Source organism: Pithys albifrons, chromosome 19 (assembly GCF_047495875.1).
Source record: "Pithys albifrons albifrons isolate INPA30051 chromosome 19, PitAlb_v1, whole genome shotgun sequence".
Classification (NCBI taxonomy): Eukaryota; Metazoa; Chordata; class Aves; order Passeriformes; family Thamnophilidae; genus Pithys; species Pithys albifrons.
In genome coordinates this window covers 9488160-9504280 of record NC_092476.1, presented here as the reverse complement: position 1 = coordinate 9504280, position 16121 = coordinate 9488160, and positions in this window count along the sequence as shown.

The following is a 16121-nucleotide window of genomic DNA, read 5'->3' as shown; positions in this document are numbered from 1 at the left end:
ACTCCAAATAACTGAGGTGTCAACTTGACCTACATGTGAAATGTATAAAACAAGGAATGACATCTGAATGCAAAATATTTTGGTAAATCACAACTACCTTTCCTTAGTATGTTCAGAACAGCGTTTGGCCTAGAGGGGAATGTGAAGTCACAGATGGGATGTGATCACAGGAGATCCATATTCTGACCTAGTCTGGGTCACTTCTCTGCTGTCTGAGCTGTGCAATGGTGTGGTGCAACATCTCCCATTCCACCTTCTCCATTTTATTCTGCTGTTGACACCACAATCTCCTTGAGACCCTGGTACATGGTGGTCTTTGTACCCCCTTTGGTTGATGCTCTCACCCTCCAGCAGAACCAGGAACCCAGAAACAGGACACAGCCATGGATCTGCCAACTGCAGATCATGCCCTGCTCTGAAGTTGTGTCTTGGTTTGAGATAAGCAACTGCCAACCCCCCCAAGCACAGAGAGAAAAGCCTCCCTCCTAACACCAGGGAAAGGGAGGAAAAGAGAGGGGAAAGAAAAAACACTTCAAACCACTTTTATACTAAAACTACCTATATTTTTCACAGAAAGAGACAATTAGAAGAGAGTACAAATAGACACTCACACAAGTCTGCAACAATAAATTCCCCACTTCAACTTCTTAACGAACACACAAATTCTACTGTCTTAACTACACATTACTTAAGAAAAGATTTATTCCCCAGGGAGACAAACTCAAGCAGAAAGGAGAGACCCAGAACAACACATTTTACTTTCCTGAGGTACCCTGTGAGCCAGTGGTGGGCCTGGTCCTCTCCATCCCCCCTGGGACAGCATCGTGAGTCCTCCCAAGAGGAGGCTGAGAAGTGACTGCCTTAACCACTCCCACACTGGTTCTTACTGCCCTGGAGATGATGTCATAATGTGGTATGGAATACAAAGTTACTGGCTAGAAGAGGTCAGCTGTTAGCTCAGCCCAGCTCAAGTCAGCTGACAGCTTCGGCCTAGTCCAAACTTCAGAGCCCAAATCCAGGCCCACTGAGGTGAACCCATAACAAGTTGTTACCATCAGCACCCCAAAATGGTTTTGGCTTGAGCCAAAACTCCCTCAAGATGTAGAGCACAACAGGAGCTGCCACCTCAGTTGGGATCTGGAGGCATTGCTGCTGCATCAATGACTGCACCAATGCCCTAAGGATGTGTCACCATTGCAGCACCTGCAGGTAGGGACAACATTCATCCCACCTACAAACCACTTAGCTCCTAGGCAGCCCCATGCCAGGCAGGCCTTCTGCCCAGCAGCAGCTTCATCCACCAGCAGGACTTCAGAAGCAGGTGGGGAGACAGAAGAGACCATTTCAGTTCACCAGAGGCAGAGGGGCTGAGAGCCTGTTGGCAGGGTGTGCACTGATGCTGCCTCTTCACAGGGGGATCTCCTCAGAGGTGCTGTCTGCAGTGCACGTGGTGGAGCTTCTCCATCTGGTTTTGTTTCTTTGTTTGTTTATTATTATTTTAAAGGATTCAGAGGTCTGACAAGCCTTGTGCATCACAGCCCCCTTGCTCACACCCTGCAGTGCATGTTCACCATTCACAGCTGGATGGACCCACTGTTGCTACAAACCTCTGCCTCCCTCTCACACTGCAATCCCCCCATCACATCCTAGAATTTCAGCCCTTGGAATAAAACCCTGGCCTACCTGAGGCAAAGCTCCTGCCACAGCACCAGAGCTGGGGAAGGAAAAAGGAGTTCATACAGAGTAATCCAGTGCATAAAACATCACACCTCTCCTTTCTCAGCAGCAGTGAAGGGAAAAGCAGCCCCCAGTGAGGACCCAGGGCTTTAGGGAACAGACTGCCCCTTTAGGGACTTGAAACAACATTTCCTTTCCAGAAAAGCCAATAGCTCCAGTTCTCTATGGGCTCATCACCAGTTTCAGCAGTCACCTGCTTTACCCTCGTGGAGGATATTATGCATCAAGGACCAACCCAGTGATCCCACAACTGGTTACTGCAGATACCTTCCCCCAGGAGCTATTTCCATGCTCGCCAAAGGCTTTTTGGCTTGCCCTGATCAGAGTGCAAAGGTGACCTTTTATAAAATATCAAGGAACAGCCAGGTTGCTTCTCCCTTGGTGTTGTCCTGCCTTCCCATCCTCCACGGCGAGGGGTGTTCGGAGCCATCCCTGGGGAGCTGAGTGTCTTTGAAGGGGAGTGACAAGTGACTCCCTGAGCAGGACGTGGCCATGATTGGCATTTCCAAAGGTGGAGGAGCGTGCTGGGACTGCTCCCACTGGCGTCTGGCAGGGCTGGTGACAAGCAGCTTGTCGTGTCACCCAGAGATGAGAGGCTGCAACGTCAAAAGGGACCCTCTGAACACCAACAGCACGACACAAAAGCAGCAGTTCAAAGCCCCCCAGCTTCCCTCCTAGGGAGACAGCCTGGCTGGTTGTGACACTAATTTATTGTCAGATACAGCTCTTTTTTTTTTTTTTTTGAAATTACGGTCAAAGGGGTTTGTGTTTGGATCCCTTTGGCTGCATCAATACTGGAGTTACATCTTACCTGAGCAGTAATGGGGGATACAATAAAAAAAAAAAAAGCTTGTAATGTAAAGTTTGGGCCTTAAGACTTATTTACTCTGCTGGCAATGGGCCAGATTAATTCAGGGTGTAATTTCATGGGCTTCTGAATTTCATCAAACAGAGAGGTCGACTGTATAAAACACTTGACAGGTATCAGTGGAAGGGTGATCCCAGGTCAGCCCAAACCTCCAATAGAGACACCCCCTGAGGCTCTTCCCTGCACATTCCTCTACCCCAGCCCTGTCTGCAGAGGGATTTTTTGTTACCTTTGATGTTTTGCTCTGAAATCATGGAGCTACAGGAGCTTTTCTTTGTCATGCACACGTTTACCTGCAGGAACAGGATGAGCTGCAGGACCAGTATTACAGTGGTGGTCTTTAGATATCCCCTTGAAATAGGGGGTGATTTGGTGGCTTCTCAATATAGGCTGGTGATCTCAATCCACTTTTCTACTGAGTCACTACCTACATTGCACTTTTGGCAGCACCTCTGGGGATCTCAGACGATTGTCAAGTAGCATCTAAACGGCTGGGCTCAAATGCCTTTCCAAAGTTAGACAGTCAGGCAGAAGATGCATGGCTGGGGTGAAACCCTCCTGCTGCATTTGACAAGCAGCTGGCCCACCCCAAGCTTTGGTGACTCCTCTGCTGCCAGCCCAAAGAGATGAGTGAGTGTTTGGCTGGACTGTGTCTGTCTGCAATTTCTAAAGAGTTAATGGAGCTTCTTGGCTGAAAACTCAGTGTGATGTTACTGTTTATCCATATTATGGGCTTGTGTTTAAACATTGTAATGATCCTGGTAATATGTTTCCAGCTGCTCACCACCCTCCATAGCCAGTTATTAAAAATCAACTTGCATAAACACGACATTTCTTTCGCACAGCTCATCCATTTCGCCCTCATGCTCACGCTAAGAGGTCACCAAGCTCTGTTTGTCACATCCTTGCCTGTTCCTATGGGAATGACTTCCCCACCATCAGCAGATGGTTATGTCCTGGGGCTGTGGCCGGGTGGTGAAGAGAGAGGCAGCACAGAAGAATGTAGTAAACTCAAAAGAATTCTTTATGTGTGTACATTTCTTCTGTATTGCTTAGGCAGACGTTTCCTCCCCTGTGCTGAGCATTGATCTCCAGTTTGGGGATGAGCTTCAGCGGTGGGGCTGCTGCCTCCCAAACTTCACTGTAAGTCCACTGGGTGAATGCAGAGTGGAGGAAGATTAATTAAGGTGATCTGAATGGTTAGTCTTTCTATTGGAAATGATTGTCTGTGTAGCAGTGTAGCAATATATCATTAATCTGGAAAGGTCAGTTATGAAGAAATATTGATTTCAGAAGTTGGGTTTGATTACATCGCTGTAAAGTGTGACATTAAAATCCCAGCTGTTTGTGTCTCTGGTCTGAGATCAATGGAATACACAAGCTTGGATTTCTCTCTCATTTTTTGTTTCTTCAGAGAAAAAGATAAAGAAAAAGAAGAAAGTATTTCCAATGGCATTAACTACCCAGAGTAAGTTGTTACTTGACTGGTGTTGACGGTTGGTTTCTATTAAAAGGAGACTGTCAGAATGCTTACACCCAACATTTATAATCAAGCTGAAGGAATTTCCTGATGACTGTGAGCAAAATGTTTTGCACCAAGACCTCCCCCTGATGTCCATCAGCATCAGCTGGGATGTGACCACCAGGACAAAGCTGCCTGTGACACCTCAGGGACTGGGACAGTGTAGAGACATGCGTAGGGTTTCCAGTGTGTTGCTTATAAATATTTCAGGGAGCATTCACAGACATTGCTCACTCTTTATACCCAGTATCTCAGTGTTACGATGGCTTCCAAGCTAAGCCCATTTCTAAACAAAGTCCCAGTGAAAGGACATTATTCATCAACTGTTCACAGCAATCTTCTGCTGGGAGAAGGGTTGAGCTCATCACAATGCTCTCCTCTCTTCCAAAACTCACACAAAGCACACTTCAGCTCACACGCAGAGGAACGTGGATTTCCAGACCCCAAACCCCCTCACAGAAGGGCTCCTCTCCCTGGCTTTGCACCAGGAGAGTGAGCTGGCCCTGCTGTGCTGGCATCTGAAACACAAAGAGCGGGAGGAGAGCCCAGACCAAGTGCTGGAGACCCTGTCACAAAACACAACCACCAATGCTGCTTGTTGGGCATCAGGAGGTGCTTGGAGGAGCCCATTCCTTGCCCCACTCTTCATTTTGGCTGGAGGGAGCTTGGGCTGCAAGAGTCAGGTCCTACCTTGCTGTTACCTCTCCATGTATCACAAATGGATGTTTTCCATGGTACATGATTTCACAGTGCTGGGGGCATGAGGGATGCTCAGAGGAATTCCTCTCTGTGGCTTGTTGTAAGCTCAGCTATTGCTGACACTTGAATTTCACCTGCACAGTCCAGAGCAAGGGCTGAATTGGGAAGGCCAAGGGGCTGAGACCACCCCATGCACCTCTCTGATACAGCAGAACCAGACAGACTGTTCTGCCATGCTGTGACAGGGGGATATTCCACGGAGGAAGCTCAGCTCTGGAAAGTATCTTGCAGGGAACCAGTTATAAAGTGAGTCAAGGCACAGGGCAAGTTGTGACAGGCTATGGGGTAATTAGGCTTGGCACTAAAATGAGGTTGATTTAGATTAGATAGAAGGAAGAATATTTTTACAATGAGGGTGGTAGAACAGTGGCACAGGTTGCCCAGAGAAGCTGTGGCTGCCCCACCCCTGGAAGTGTCCAAGGCTGGGTTGGATGGAGCCTGGGGCAACCTGGGCTGGTGGAAGGTGTCCCTGACTATGGCAGGGTTTGGAATGAGATGAACTTTAAGGTCCTTTGAAACCCAAAATCTTCTATAATTCTATGAAGGGCAGGGCAGAACCAGGGATACATGTGCAGGGACAAGAACTGCACTCCTTGAAAAGCTGGGGATGGAAACCTGAGTAGGCAAAACTCACTCCCAGCACAATCCTGCAGAAAGCCCTGGAGCTCACATCTCCAAGTTACCGCTGAGTGTTTAATCGTGGTTGTTTCACAGGGTGAATGCATTTTCTTACTGTTTATTATTCTGCTTTTGCCATGTAACCTGCTCCACTAAAAGCTTTAAATGAAACAACTGCCATTAAAAAACCATCAAACAGGATTTTATAGTTCTCCCCTTTGCTGTGAGGACCTAACAACTTATAAAAATTTATTTTGCGCTGTGCTCAGTTCCATTAAAAGGCTACTGGGGTTTATTTTTAGGTTTTATCTCAGCACTGAGTTACCCAGCTTGTAACAGTCAAGGTTTTGTTTTGTCACCTCAAGGCCTAATCATAGTGGGATTTGCTGACATTAAGAGTCAGCAAATATATCTACAGGCATCAGCTATGTAGAAATGCTTTCAACTGACACAAGGTACACAAAGGGAAAGAGGATTGCATGCTCTCTGCTGCTGCCAGTGCTGGGAAAGGAGTAATTATCTCACATCAACATCCTAATTTCCAGCACTTTGATCAGAACTCTTTGAATTGTAAATATTGCAAAAAAGTGTCATCTCTCAGTTTTAATGAAAGGGATCTTTGCCCACCGAGTGCCGTGTGCTGAACTGGAGAGGTCTGAAGTCATCCCCGACTGCCCCGGGAGGCTTTGAATGCTCCTTCAAAGCACAGCCTGTTGTCAACAGGAGCCCAGATCACAGGGGTGAGGCACAGGGGCTGCTGCTGCTGGGGAGTGTGGCTGCAGCCCGAGCCCAGCTCCTGCCAGCAAAGCACACACTCAGCCTTTAAATATGTCCACAAAACCAAGTGGAGGTGCCTGCACCAAGGGGAGCCAGAGCCAGCCTGGTTTCAGGCCAGCTCCAGGGGAACAGGAAAGCAGAGATGCTACTGCAGGGCACAAAACGAGGCTGTGCATCTCCAGACCTCACAGGCCTCGTACACAAGGTGGTCAAGGGGTAAAATGAAAGGGAAAAAAATTCAAATCCCCAATGCTTTCTAGCATTAATGTGTGTTTTATACAAGTCTCCATTACCATGGGGAGAGAACCAACACAGGGCATGCAGGTCAGGGCTACCCATCCTCCATGTGCTGCTGCCAGGGGGCATTGCTGCAAAAACCTGGGCAGTGGTGACTGAAAAGTGGAGGCAGCAAAGGGCAGAGTTTCTGGGGCAGCACAAGACTGTACTGCTCACACATGAGCAATTGAGGGACTCATCACTGACCTCAGGGTGTCACAACAGGCACCAATTTGTGCAGTACCAGAGAAAAGGCTTGGGGCAGATGCCAGGGTAGGCTTGGGGCTGGGCAGGAAAGTCTTGTGGGAATGTTTCTGAAGCAGCACCACACACATGCCCTCTCCCTTCTGCTCTTCCTGAGCATCCACCACCAATCGCTGCAGGAGACTCCAGTCTGAGCCAGGATGGGAGAATAATCTCTCCTGGATCCCAACCAGCAACGGTGCTCCTAAACACCAAACCTCATCAACACCAGCAGCAGGACTCTGTCTTCAGCCTTGTTTGCTAAAATGTGGTACTGTACAAGTTTTCCTGTAATTTTTGAGTGTACTTATGGCCAGGATGATGTACAACCCCAACACCATGGCAACCTTACTCAGATGTTTACTTGACATATGAATTATACAAACAGCCAAGGTTTAAAATCATCTTCTCCTGCTTATTCATCTGTCCCTGTGGCATCCCCAGGCCCCCACAGCCACAGCCAAGCCCAGGGCTCTGCAGTGGGGACCAGTGATGCTCCTTTAGCTGCAAACAAGGAGCATCCACACTGCAGCAGTGAAAGCCACTCACCACCTTCCCAGGTAGAAAGGTTTAGGCATTGAGTTCTGCCTGTTTTGGGCTTTTTTTTTTTTTAATATGAACTTGTGTTAATTAAAAAGATTAAAGCCACATGTAAAAACATCAACTGCCAGGTACAGCTCCCATCCCCCCTGCTCCTTTGACATGATCCTGAAGTGTTAACAGCAGACATCAGTCCTGGAAGACTGTAAAAATTATCATCTCAGAGCTATTAATACAGCACAGTGGTTGGGGGGGGCTCTTTAAAGAGCATATAGCATTAAACCTCTAGCTAGATATTAAGGGGATTTCTTAACCTCTAAAATCATGGTTATGTGCAAAAGAGGGGAGGAGGAAGGGGGGCTTAATTAAAAATCCATACTTAGCTGGCGCAACACTGTACTTAAGGGCTCTGGAAGAAGCCATTTAAACAGGTAAAATACTGCCCCAAATGCAGAGATGTCTCCTGGATAAAGAGGCCCTTTGTATCTTTGATGTCCTATAAGTGCCATTCTCTTTAATTTTCTCTTTCCTAACAGCCATAAAGGATATTTTAAATGCATGAGGGACACTCAAGCCACAGAGGTTATGGTGGCACAGGTGTCCAGCTCAGTGAAACATTCCTGGAATGGACTTCCACAAGGACAGTGGCCATGGAAAAGTCAAAGGAACCTGTAGAGATCCTGGAGGGGATGAATTCCTAAAGAGCTTTTTTTTTTCTTTTCTGCTGGCAGTAGGGCACCACCAGTGAGAACACAGACAAGGACCTTCATTTCCTAAAGGCTCTGCAAAAGGCTGATCTGTGTGAAAAGGCAATCCCCATCCCAAACAGCTTGTGGTGCAAAGCTCTGTATGGTGTAAGGAAGCCCATCCCATATAGCTCTGGCTCTGCTGGGGCACTGCAGAGTCTGTTGGCATCAGATGGGGGGAAATGGTCAGTTTGGGCTGGTTTAGAAGTTGCTTTTCTCAAGTGCAGTCCTGAGCTGTAACAACACACTCTCTCTCCACTGCCTCAGCAAAACAGGCAAAAGCATCAAACCCACCCAAGCCAGATTGAAATGTTTAATTATGGGCTTGAGCAAATGCGATTTTCTTGTTATTGCAGCAGGCAAGGCATGCACTGATCAGAGTCCCCAGCTCAGAGCTGAGCTCCACTCCCTGTCCTGCACCAGGAGCCAGCACGGAGCTGGGAGGTGGGCCATGCATTCCCCTGTGCTCTTTGCTGACACAACAGCACCAGCCATCTAGGCCAGGCTTATCTATAAGCTTGAGTGGCAGCTGAATATATTTAAACACGGTGACACTGATGCCTGCCCGACTTGCACAGTCCCAACATATGGCAGCAGAAGCTGTGAGGCCAAATATAGCTCCTCAGCCAGACTTGGATACAGCAGTTTATAGCAGGAGAAGGTCTCATGCCTCCTACTCTGCTGGAGGTGCCAGTGTATGTATGACCCAGCTTACAAAGGAATTCCACTCATTCATTTATTCTTTGGAAGTGGGTATAACCAGCCCATAAATTATGCATAGTTTGTAAAACAGTGTGGTTTGAACCACGAGGGAATACATTCAAATGGAAGCTGATGACTTCACCGACTTCAAAAGATGGGACTAATTACAAGAAACAATAAACAGCAAGGTTCACACGAGACTGCCCAGGCCAGGGCAGGGTGGGAATCCCCAAATCCAGGACCAATCTCCAGGACAGAAACTGCCTTCATCCCACTCAGATACTGGGCAAAGCTGGTAAACTTTAGAGTTGGGATTTCTTCTAGTCCAATGAAAATCAGGTCAAGGCCTCATTTATGTGGGGCTTCCTCATGTAGACAGAGGTCTGCATTAATATTGCATGTCTGCACAACCCTGGGCCCCAGAGGGTGGACAACAGCCAGGAGGAAGGGGCTGGTTACAGTCTGACTTGTACCAGCACTGCATCAAGAGGTCTTTAGTGGTCCACAAAAGAAGGCACAGGTACAGCAGTAAGAGAGCAGTATGTGCTCACATCAGTGTCCAAGGGCACTCCAGTTCAAGAAAAAAAGGGTCAGAGCAGGCTCTCCATCAGCCTCTGCCACCAGGTATTTATGTGGGTGCAGACAAATCTGGTCAGAAGACACCCACCTTGCCTTGTGTGAGGGTATGAGGGGTGTTCTCAAAGGTTTCTGCTGAGAACATGGAACACAATCCCTGTAAACAAAGAAACAGTTCTCTGTGGGAAGTGCCTGATTATAGAAGCAAAAGGTAAGAGCAGAAATTAGGCTTCTGGGACACAAGGGGAATCATGAAACCTGTGTCCCACTCCTGCCCTTTTTATTACCTTTCAGAAGGATCTGGAGCAGATGCTTTAACCTCTGTATCCCATAAACTGGGGTAATAACAATGTGGTTGTAGCCTGGAGGTGCCCAGAGACTGCGAGGGCGAAAGGCTTGGGAGCTGGGGAGAGCTTTTCTCATTACCTCCACCTCAACAACGTATCATAAAGCAGTCATTTAACTCATTCTTCAGAGACTGCCTCTGGCATCACTTTCCTTGCCAGTCATTGCCCCTGCCCTTCCTGCACAGAGCCCACCAAGGGCTACCAGCGGGCACCTTCACAAAGTGCTCTCACTCACACCCTGCTGAACCTGACAGCTCTGTAAGGCAGAGCCCGGCCATGTAACTAATCTGAGGAACAGCAGGGGAAATGCCACCAGACAAAATACTGCATATGTCAAGGTAGTAGAAATCCTAGCGGAAAAAAAAGTCCTCGTGGTTTAATAAAGGTCAGACAGAAGTTATGTTTGTGTTTTTCAGCATGATTGGATTATAAATACAGTCAGCAGAGGCTTTGGACACGGGGAGCTCTAGATTGGGTTGGGATGTGTCACTTCTGACACGGGCAGGTGATGCCTTCATAAACCCAGCTCTGCTCTCGCCAGCCGCAGTGGAAGAGTGGCAGGAGCAGGCGAAGGATAAAAGACAGGAGCTTGCAAGGGAGCCAAGGGGCACACAAAGCAATTACAAAGTTATATATGTTTGTCTCTATCTCGTGTTTTACTCCAATAGCTAAACAAAGTTAGATTCTATCACTGAGCTGCACCCACGGCAGGAGCGGGGGAAGAGCTGCCAGCTCAAGCAATTTCATGAGGTCACGACGCAGCCAATACATCTTTGATGTGCATGGGATACATCTGCTCCCTGCAGCCCACAAACCTGCTTTTTCTGCTCAGCAACTCTGGAAAAGATTTTCAGAAGTATTTTGAGGATTTATGGCCACGCTCTCCTTTGAAATGAGCTGCCTGTCCACGGATGTGGGGCAGGTTGTTGTGTTCTGTTGAAGGGGTTGGCACTTTGTGGAGTTTGTGCTTGTCAGTCAATGGGATTTATGCTCCTAAAGCTCTTGGGTGCATGTAAATCTTTGGCAGGGTAAGCCCTGATGTTCTGGTCAGATCCATGTTGAGGAGTCATGGAGAGTCTCAGAAATCTGGAAGACTTTCCATGACATGGATGGTCTTCCATTAGCTCAGAATTGGTGTTGAGAATGGGATTCATTTAATAGGAATTGTGAACAGCTTGAATTGCTATCAAGTCTGTATTGTCAGGAGATAGTATTTAAATGACTTCTAAGGTATATTTGACCTATTAACAGCAAAAGCCTGGAGAAGAGGAGGCTCAGAGGTGACCTTAGCAACTGTCTGCAACTCCCTGAAGGGAAGTTCTGGCCAGGTGGGGGTTGGTCTCTTCTCCCAGGCACTCAGCAATAGGACAAGGGGGCATGATGGGCTCAAGCTCTGCCAGGGGAAATTGAAGTTGGAGATGAGAAAAAACTTCTTTGCAGAGAGAGTGCTCAGGCATTGGAATGGGCTGCCCAGAGAGGGGGTGGATTCCCCATCCCTGGAGGTTTTTCAACTGAGCTTGGCCATGGCACTGAGTGCCATGATCTGGTAAAGGGACTGGAGTTGGACCAAGGGTTGGACTTGATGATCTCAGAGGTCTTTTCCAGCCCAATCCATTCTATGATTCTATGGAAAGTACTAATGGCCATATCATAAGAGATCTGTTTTCTGCTTTCAAGTCACCACCCATCACCACTTACCCTTTCTCCAGGAAGAATTGCTGCAGTCTAACAGAAGGATGGTTTACCCAAAGAGGTGGAGAAATTAGATGGAGAGATGGGAAGTGGATACAAAGAGATGAAAATGGTTATTAATTTCATGTGTCACCTATGGAAGACAGAGGTGGCTGGGTGTTCTCCCCCTGCCTCTCACACACCCTCCAGCTACAGGGCTGCACAAAGGTAGGAAATGGAGACCAAGCAGCTGGTTCCTGTGCTCAGCACACACAGCAGTCCCCAGGCAAAGAGCTGTGTGACACTGCAGCAAATGGCACTGTCCCCACCCACCTTACCCTTGTCAGCTACAGAGCAGTGCGGGCTGTTGCCCTGTCCTAGAGGGGATCTGGTACCGAAGTGTCTTTGCCACAAAGAAACATGAGTTTTCTGCCATTATTCCCTGCTGGCAGTTGTTCCTGTGTGCTAATAATTAGGAAGCAGAAGCTTGAGGAAAAGTCACAAAAAAGAAAACTGACAGTATCCCTGGTATGGGAGGAAGTTTCTTGCACTCACACAAGACATAAAGTTCAATTACTTGCTCATTATTGAACAGGGAGACACATCCTTAATCCACTCTATCAATCCCAGCAAGAAATGAAATTAATTCCTACCCTGTTGTCATTATAAGAATATTCTATCAAGGGGGGAGATTGATTTTTTTTAATACAGAAGATTTGAGAATGGTGTGTGATTTCAGACTAGAAATGTGAAACATTTTGTTTCACAGTAAATCCTCCTTGCAAACCAACAACCCAATCTCAAGCCAGCAGCTCAAAAACCCAAAGATACCAAACACCCAGAGACATGTAATGCCTGTGGAGATATCAGTAAAACCACTGAAGCCACCCCAGAGCCAGAGAGCACACTGAGGCACTGAATGCCCTCCTGTTTGACTTTCACTAATATTGTGTAATTATATCACTGCAAGGCAAGAATTCCCTTTTGTCGGCAACTGGGAAAGTGCTTAAGGTGATGATATTGTTCTGCCTGGGTGGCCTGTGCCTGAAGGTAATCTTTCAAAAGCAGCTGCTTTAAGTGTGAGTTAAATGGTACCCAGGGATTCCTTTGACACAGGTGTCATGTTTAATCTTATTCATGTATCAATAAAACTTGGTACCATATGTGCAGGTTGGTTGGCAGCACTGAACCTCGGAGACAATCAATATTTCCATTAACAGACTCATCCTCTCTGGTCAAACCCACTGCAGGCTCCCAGCTCAGAATCCTCAGCTCTCCTGCACCAAACCTCCACTTTCCAAATCACTCTTCAAATATTTTTTTCTCCAGAGAACACTCTGCAGGCACCTCATTGTCACAGTTTGGATCTTATTGAACACGCACTTGCCCCAAATATAATTAACACAGAGCAGGGAAGTGGTGGTGGTCAAGGCTCAAGGATCTGCTCTTCCTACAGTGTGTTTATCCAACCCTTTTCAGCAGATGCTCTCGGAGCACTTTGCAACCTGCTCTGTTGTGTCAGTCACAGGAGGGTTAACAGAGCCTGAGAGGGGGAAAGTCACTGCCCCAGGTGTGCTGAGGACAGGCAGAGTCAGCCTGGAAATCCCAGTGCTCTGCATGGGGCAGCCCCAGGTGCCACATTTGCAGCTCTCTGGCTGCTCAGACACAGACTACGCTCAGAAATGTGAGGTGAAGTTTGGTAGGTTATGTCCTGCCTCTAACAGCTTTCTCTAGGATAAATCTCTGCTGTTTGCAGTAGGATTTTGGTGGTACTTTTTTGTTTTTTAATATAGTGGTTATGGGTGGTTCTAAAACCCAATTCTAATACCTGGCCTTGGGAAAATGGTCCCTTTCTCATTGGTCACAGGTCAGCCTGCTCCCTTCACTCCTGGGAAGGGCTCTGGGAGGAGCAGTGACAGGGACAGCCCAAGGAACACAAAAACACAGAATCATAAAGGTTGGAAAAGACCTGCAGTTTCATCCAGTCCAACCTTTAACTGATCCCCACCTTGTCCCCAGCCCAGAGCACTGAGTGCCATGTCCACTCATTCCTCAGATACCTCGAGGGGTGAGGACTCCACCAACTCCCTGGGCATCCCATTCCAATGCCTAATAACCCTTTCCATGAAAAAATTCTTCCTTATGTCCAACCTGACTCTCCCCTGGCACAGCTTGAGGCTGTTTCCTCTCATCCTGTCATGAAAATCGTTCCCACATCTCCCATTTGAATACCATGGGAATAATAACTAGGATCACATCTTTTCTGACATATCCATTTAAAATTAGTCTTAGCAACTCTTAAGGAACCTGTTCAAGTGCAGTACTGACTGATTAACCTACCAGTAAGAGCCTCTCATCAAGGAGAACAGCATGGCCTGAATAAGCCAGGACAAAAATAGCAGCAATTCTAATGGCAGCACATTGGCAGAGCCCTAATTTTTTGAAGCTTCTCATTTAGGCAAGCAGCAAAATTTACAGCTTAAAAATACACTTTATAAGGTTATTCTCCTTGGCCCTGCATTTGTTTCACTTGGAGCATGGGGCACTCATTCCATGGCAAGGAAGAAACTGGGCAGAGGAAGAGGCGCTGCTGGACGTGTGCTTGGATGGGATTCATCTCTGGACAAGTCACCTGACAAACCCAATCTCTAACTTAGCCTGAGAGACAGATTTAACACTCCCAAATGAAATGTTAATGCAGGAACAATCCCCTATAACATCCGCACCGTAAATAATTTACTTTCCTTCCAAGCGCTGAGGAAGATTAATGGACGGTTTTGGGGGGGAAAAAAAAATCCAGTTAAAACATTTGCAGGCCCCAGTGTCACTGCAATAACAGGCAGCACGTGTAAACACTGCAAGGACTGCATCCATTTAGGAGGGGCTGGGAGACCACACAGTGCAGGAGAGGCAGCCATGGGCAGAGCTGCCCTTTCTATTCAGGGGCCACTTCGGGTTTCCATTTGGAGCCTGGAGGGGAGGGGGATCCACCAGCAGGGGCCGAGGCACCCCTTATTTGTTATGATGAACTCTCTGAAATGAAGAGATTAAAATAAGTCCAAAGTGTTTCTCTGACAAATGTTAAACGTCACCCAGAAGATTTATAGCACTTCTGTTCCCCCTCCAAAAGCTTTTAGTTCGGTGGCAGAGGTTACTGAGGGCTTGTCCACTGGCTGCTGGCTTTATAGTTTTAGCACTGGCCAGAGAGTAATCCAAAGTTTCAATAATGAGTAATAGCACTTTCAGCTCACCATCATCATTTGTCCTACATCCATTATTGCCCTAAGAGACCAATCTGGTTGATGTAAATGGTGCTGGCAGCTGGTGTGTCAGCGTTTCCCACCTCCACAGCTGCCAGGCTGTGCTGGCAGCAGCTCCACTGCCCGGCCCAGCCTCCCTGGGTGCTGCCCAGCACAGGGGACAGAGCCCAGGTGGTGTCCTCACTGACACCTCTGCTGTGGGAAGCTCGGTGCTTAAACAGGCTGCTCTGCAAAGGATTATTTTGGGAGGGTTTCTGCTCTGTCCTTGGGGCTGCAGTGGAAGGGATTGCTCTCTCCTTGAAAATGTTGCTCTAAACACCCTTTTCTCCTCTTTTCCTCCTTTCTGCCCCACATCACCTGTCCCTCTCCCTGCTCTTCTCCCTTTCTTCCAGGGGACAAAAAGGATCAGAACAGCAGAAGCTCATTCATGAGGAATGGGCGTGGGAAACTGGAATCCCGTCTCGGGTCTGCCCCCAGGGCTGGAAAGAGCTGGTGGGATGGAGACAAGGGATGAGGGCTCCTGACACCCCTCACCCTGGGATACAGCTCCTGCATCCTTTTAGGGAGCTCCTCCCTCCCTGTTCCCCCTAAATTCACATAAACTGCAACTCCCATCACCAATCACAGCCTCCAAGTTCTGCTGTCCAGAGGAAAATAGACCCATATTAAAAAAAATACATATCTTAATTTTCTTTCCTAGTTCACTTTTTAAGTGATTGTAGCCGTACAAAATAACATCCAACAGCTCATGGTGCAAGAACATATCAGGACACACCACCCCAGCAGTGCTCCTACCAAAGGGGACAGGAAAACACATGTGAGAGATACAGGAAGTATTTCAAGGTACAAAAGGAGATGCCACGTCTGATATTTGCAGTTACCCCACTTGCTGGAATGTTCTTCATCCCTCAGTTAACATGTCCTCATGTTCACATCATGGACAGCGTGAGTTGTCCTCAGTTTGCATCCATAATACTGGTTTGAGTGTTCTGTCATCTCCCTTTTTCCCTTTCCTGCTCTCCCTTAGCTCAGGGATGTGTGTTCAGCAGAGCAATCAAACAGGAATAACAAGCCACCACCCACTGGGCTGATCTACAGGTGCAAACAACCTCAGGTGATGGACCAGCTTCCCAAAAATCATTAGAAAAGTGAATCCCCATGGCATAAATCACCAGCCTCCCAGCTGTTGCAGGGCTGGCTGGACACTAACAGGTCAGCTCTGTTTCCCAGATGGAGAACTTAATCACCCACTGCTAGTCTGTGTAATTACAACAGTTATGAATCTTATTCTTTACCAACCTCTTTCAAACCCAGCCCCTGGATTTGACTCAGTAACCTCATCAGTGCACAGCCCTGCCAGACACTGTGGGAGGTAAATTTTTCTAACCAAGTAATAAATCAGGTGTTTGCCCCAAGCACAACTCCAAAGCTTGACTCTTCTAAGAGTGAGTGAAAAGCCTCTGCCCAGCACTGCTGACC